Genomic DNA, 6,588 nt, shown 5'->3' with positions numbered 1-6,588 from the left:
TAAAGGTATCGAATTTGATTGTCTTTAAGAATTAATAAGTTTGATTAAAGAACATTTAGTCAAAATCACATGTTTGGAGAAACCCATGAACATCATACATCATTTGACAATATTTATATTTAGTTTTTAGAATTTTACGAGCGCGTATACTAAACATCATTGGTTCATATGGTTGACAATCAATATACTAATTTTCAATGCATTTAAATAAAATATTAGATCAAATAAAAAATTTAAAGAATGGCCTTAGGTATTAATTAGACTTGAGAGTTGGTTCCTTTCCATTTCCATTTCCTTTTCCTTTGGCATGCTATCTTCCTCATTGAAATCATCGAGTCAGCACCTTGAGACTGCAGGGAGAAAATGGCAAAATATGATTACCTTCCACTGTTCGAAACAAAACCAGTTAAGGGACGGATCCTTTTCAGGATGTTTGCAGCTTCAATCTTGGTGGATATCTGCTTCATTAGTGTCTATAGGATAAGGTTTTTCCCAGTGGGAGGAAAAGTTGAGAGATGGAGTTGGATTGGATTGTTTCTCTCTGAGCTTTGGTTCAGTTTTTATTGGTTTCTCACCACAGTTTGTCGATGGAACTCTGTCTACCGTTTTCCTTACAAAAACAGGCTCTCTCAAAGTTATCTCATACATATATCTTACTATAAAATTATAAAATTATGTTGTTTATATAAATATGAGATCTAATTTATCAGGAATAATAGGTTTGAGAAAGAATTACCAGGCATAGACATATTTGTATGCACAGCGGATCCATTAATAGAGCCACCAAGCATGGTGATTAACACAGTGTTTTCAGTGATGGCATATGATTATCCACCTGAGAAATTAAGCATATATTTATCAGACAACGGAGGGTCAGATTTAACGTTCTATGCCATGTTAGAGGTTGCCACTTTCTCAAAGAAATGGCTGCCCTTTTGCAAGGAGTTCAAAGTAGAACCAAGAGCACCCGAGGCTTACTTTAGGACAGCTTTTGAACCAGATGACGATCCTGTAAAGGTCAAAGAGTGGCTTTCAGTAAAGGTAATTTACAGTAATTCTTGCACTTTCTTACATCAATAATGCATTCTTGGATGTTTGCTTCTGATTTGTCGTTTCGTGCAATTATTCATGTTTTGCCACATCCAAGTTGAACGACCTAGAAGTTTTACTTACTGATTATAGAAAATCAATATGCATCCTTGCTTATGTATAAAAAAAATACATATTATACATTATTTTTTATATTTATGAATTTATATTTGATATATTATCAATGAATAAATTTTATACACTACAATAAATTAGATAATATCATTTTATTAATGAATAAATATAAAAAATTAATATTTTAAAAAAATTTACTCATTAATAAAATTGTATCATCTTATTTCATTAATAAGATCGTATTATTTAATTTATTAATAGTGTATAAAATCTATATACTGATAATATATCATATATAAACATATATTTATTACTGCTGTTTTGTACCAAAAATATATAATGCAAATTTTATAATTTTATTTTTATATAAATAAAGTCAAAACTTAAGAAAATTGAAAAAAATTACATGTTTAGTTAATAATGTTTAAGTTTGAATTGAGTAATTTGAGAAAAAAGTTTGAATTGGGTACGTAATTAATAAATTTTTTACAATGGGGACCTGTATATATTTTTTACAATGAGTATTACAATAATGCCTGTTGGCTGAGTACATCCAAAAGAAAAATTAAAGTCTATTGAGCACATATAAAACAGTGTTTGTCTCATGCTAATTCGTCCAAAATAATTGGGACCTTAAGGTTGAAAAAATAATTATATTCTTTTTGTTTACCGGAAAGAGTTGGGTACATCAAAACTTAAAACATATATAATATTAAATATACTGTTTTTTATGTAAGAAGTTAACTTTAGTTCAATGATAAAGAGAATATGATTTTTTTTAAAGAAAAATTTCATCAAAACAACTGAATGTCCTTGTCTATGAAGGGAATTTCAATTATTTTTTTTTATTGAATCATTGTCTGAAGTGAAATCTTATAACACAATAGGATATCACACTAGTAAGTCGACGTAGACCGATTTTCCTTATTGATTTATATATATATATATGCAAAAAAAAGTTTTCATTATCACAGTAGTTTTTTTAAATTTTGTATTAAATAAAATATATACTTTGATTTTTCAAATAATAAATATAAAACATTTTTAGAAAAATTAATTTCAAGTAAATTACTTTTATGCCACTAAATTTTCTTTGCAAACAGACCTACATAAAGTAATTAGTGAAAAAAAAAAGAAAAAATTAAAAGAAAATTCCCAACACCTGTTGACATTCCTATTTTCTTTCACTGTTGATCGGATTAGATTTTACCTCACTCAAGAGTTAAGCATGAAAAGTATATTTGGGTTATATCTAATCTATATATTAACTTAAAGATGTAATACGGAAAAGAAATTCCATAATCCAATTTTTAGAGGAAAAAATGTTTTTGATGGTAATAGATTAAATTAAAAATTAACTATAGATTTAAAATGAAATGATTAAACATGAAAATTAGTAATCTCTAAAGTATCAAAATAAGACGTAAATTAAATATTTGAAAATTATTTATTTTAACATTTGAGGTATAAATATTTTGCCCCATCATTTTGATGTAAAAGGTGAGAATATATATATATATATATATGTATATACACATGTATCTTTTTTCTTTCTCAATTATGCAGAAACTATTTGAGGAGATGAAAATGAGGATTGAAACCACCACAAAGTTGAACCGGATTCCAGAAGACATTTGTAAACAGCTCAAAGGTTTCGTGAATGGGACTTGTTTCAAGCAAGCGTGATCATCAAACCATTCTTCAAGTAATATATTTCATAAACTCCTAATTAATCAATAGTACTTGAGCTTGGTTAATGGTGCTTTAATTAATTTCTCAGATCCTAATTGATGGGAGAGACTCCACTGCTGTGGATATTGAAGGAAACCCTCCGCCAACTCTTGTCTACTTGGCACGAGAGAAAAGACCCCAATATCACCACCATTTCAAAGCTGGAGCCATGAATGCTCTAGTAAGTATAACACTCTACATGGCTAATTGTATATATTTTGTATATGTTTTTTAATGATTTATATCGTGAAAATAGATCAGGGTATCATCAAGGATAAGTAATGGCCCAATTATTCTTAATGTGGATTGCAATATGTATTCAAACAATTCAGAGTCAATCAATGATTCTTTGTGCTTTTCCATGGATGAAGAAAAGGGAGATGAGATTGCCTATTTACAGTGTCCTCAGAATTTCAATAATCTCACCAAAAATGATATTTATGGTAATTCCTTTCGAGTAATACAAAAGCTAATTAAGCACAGCAGAAACGTTTTACTCAAATTAATATAAAGAAGATTACATCCTGATGATTTTGTTTACTTCAATCTGTGTGTTGGGCTATATCAACAATCAAGTGGGAGCTTCCAGGACTTGACGCAAACGGAGGGCCATGCTACATTGGGACTGGCTGCTTTCACAGGAGAGAGGCTCTTTCCGGAAAGAAATATGACAAAGCCGACTGTAAGGTTGATTGGAAGAGACTAAATGATAGAAAGTTTGAAGTAAGTGCAAGCGTTTTAGAAGAAACATGTAAAGTTCTTGCAAGCTGTGCCTTCGAACAAAATACACTATGGGGAAAAGAGGTATGTGATGCTCTTTCTCACACATGTAAACACAGACATGCATGTGCATGTACACATACACAGTAATAAGTTTTTGGTTGCAGATGGGTTTGAAATATGGCTACCCTGCGGAGGATATAATTACAGGATTGAGTATCAAATGTAGAGGTTGGAAATCTATCTACTTAAATCTTCAAAGTGAAGGCTTCTTAGGAGTTGCTCCAACAACATTATTGCAGACGCTGGTACAACATAAGAGATCATCGGAAGGTCACTTACAAATTTTCCTATCAAGATACTGCTCCTTGTTGTATGGACAAAAATAGATTCCTCTAAGGCTTCGACTTGCTTGCTGTCCTTACAACTTGTAGGCTGCAAACTGCTTGGCTACGTTGTACTATGTTGCTGTCCCATCATGCCTTTGCCTGCCTAAAGGCATCTCATTGTTTGCTGAGGTATGAAGCTCCTAACTACTTGTTATCGAGTTGGCAAAAGGTCCAACCAAAGAAGCCTAAAAGTAACAAATGATCACTGATGTTTGTGAATTTGCACATGACTGACTATAATCCATATTTGACAATCAGACAACAAGTCCCTGGGTGCTCCCATTTGCATATGCTGTCTTCGCACAACGTGCATATAGCCTTGGAGAATTCTTTTGGTGTGGAGGTACATTGCAAGGTTGGTGTAACGACCAAAGGATGTGGATGTTCAAGAGAACAATTCATACTTCTTTGCCTTTTTTGACACTATTTTGAAGCTATTAGAATATACACAATCAGCCTTTGTCATCACGGCGAAGGTAGCTGACGATGACGTCTCCGAAAGATATGAGCAAGAGCTGATAGAGTTTGGTGCTACTTCACCAATATTTGATATTTTAGCAACACTTGCAATGTTGAATCTGTTCGGTAGCATTTGGCAATCAAGAAGGTCATCTTCGATGCTGATCACTCCAAGGTTTTGAATCTATTTGGGTTGCAAATTTTCCTCTGTTTGCTTTTGGTTACAATCAACTTTCCTGTATACCAAGCACTCTTTTTCCGAAAGGACAATGGAAGGATGCCTAGTTCGGTTGCTTACAAGTCAATTATATTTGCCTTGCTGGCTTGTACACTAGCCATGTATAATTGAACCACAATGAGAATGCAAAAAAGATGATGTATCGATCAAGAGGGTCATAAGAATTTACTAGTAGTATTTTCTTTTATTTTACTTTGTATAATTTTGTGAATATGTATTCTGAACTGAAATAGAAGGTTGTTTCATGTTAAGAGTACATTGGAATAAATGAATTTAACAGAAAATTAAATCTGCTTTTGTATCTATATATTTAGATCTTCTGTCCTCTCATCATTCTTATCTTTTAGTTGATTTTTCTGTTATGTTTTGGAATTATATATATTTGGTACATAAAAGTTGGCAAAGACTTGCTAAATCACACAAGAATTCATTTTTGTAACACCACAACAATCTTAAAACATATCTTAATAATACACACGCATCGCATAATTTGTGAGATTATGTTTGGAATAAAGTAAATTTAAATGAATTTCACCAAATTTATAGTAAGTCATTTTGATTCCGTTAGCTTGTTGTCACCATATATGTTAATTGCAGGCTACAATGAATGAACGTAATTTCAAGTATAAAGGTATCGAGTTTGATTTTGTCTTTAAGAATTAATTGTGGACATCAATGTTGTCCCAAAAAAAAATTATTAAATACAAAATACGAAATAAAAAAAAAACCCAAAAAAATACAAAATACAAAAAAAAGAATAAAAAAAAAAAAAAATCGAGGATGGCAGTGGTGCCTCCCCCCGACACCACTGTCACCATACCCTACACCCATCTCTCACCATGCCCTACCCCCCATCCTTCTGATCACCTAATCCTGCCACTGCCAGATGTTGCCAAAAAAACAATAAAAGATGCATGGGGCTCGTGCTTACACCCTATGCCGAGCCCCATGCCCTCCCCTCAAACATGCACGGTTGAAGCTCTATAAATAGAGCTCTAGCCAAACCAAAGAAGAGACACAAAGAATGAGGGAGAGATTCTGCCAAAAACAAAAAAAAAAACCAAAAAAATCAAACAGTCCTCCCCGTAGGGAGGAACCCAGCGTCGAGAGCCCCTGCACAGAAAAAAACAAAGTCAGTTTCAAAAAAAAAATAAAAAAGTCAGAATACAAAAAAAAAAAGATTTGACCGAAACTTCACCAATAGATCTAGGGAATTGAACTCAAGAGGCCAAGAGGAGCATTGCGGTGAATTTCAGTATTTTTCGATCACTGACGATCACCGACGACGACAACCACCTACGGTCTGGGCGGCGGTTGGCACGACAGCTCGACGATCGGACGACGAGAGCTTTGGAGCTCTCATTTCTTTTTTTTTTTTTTCTGAAAACAGAATAATAGCTGAACAAAAAAAAATTTTCATTTTATATAGAAAGTTATCGCCCAAAACGATGTCGTTTAGGCCAAGGAGGATTCGCGCGTTGACCTGAACCTGACCCGGGGTTCGCGCAACCGACCCGCTACCCTGGCTTCTCAGCGGCTTTGAATCGGTTTGATCAGATCGGACCGAATCGCTCCCTCGATCGGCCTGAACCACGCCTTAGCCGGCCCAACTGAACCACCGCTGAACTGAACCTTTTTCGGTCCAATCGAACCCCATTGACCGATCCGGTTCAGGTAAAAAAATTTTTTTTTTTGAATTTTTTTTATATATTATTATTTTTGTTATTTTAAGTATTTTCTTTATATATTTATGCATGATAAGTTTTTAATTTGTTAGGATAAGTTTTTTTAATTGTTTTAATAATAATAAAATGATAACAAAGTACGATAATAATAAAAAAATATTAAAAATGCTTAAATAATAATAATAATAGAAAATTTTTTTCC

The 6,588-nt window shown here is 32.8% G+C and overlaps 1 pseudogene; it reads left to right on the top strand.

Moving 5' to 3' along the window:
- Nucleotides 1-349: 349 nt before the first annotated feature.
- LOC111277811 (cellulose synthase-like protein E6) lies at nt 350-4,812 on the top strand (annotated as a pseudogene).
- Nucleotides 4,813-6,588: the final 1,776 nt, after the last annotated feature.

Source organism: Durio zibethinus, chromosome 7, assembly GCF_047325235.1.
Source record: "Durio zibethinus cultivar Kanyao isolate XHJ-2024 chromosome 7, ASM4732523v1, whole genome shotgun sequence".
NCBI lineage: Eukaryota > Viridiplantae > Streptophyta > Magnoliopsida > Malvales > Malvaceae > Durio > Durio zibethinus.
Note: the sequence above shows the minus strand (reverse complement) of the source record. Positions and strands in the feature narration are given on the sequence as shown.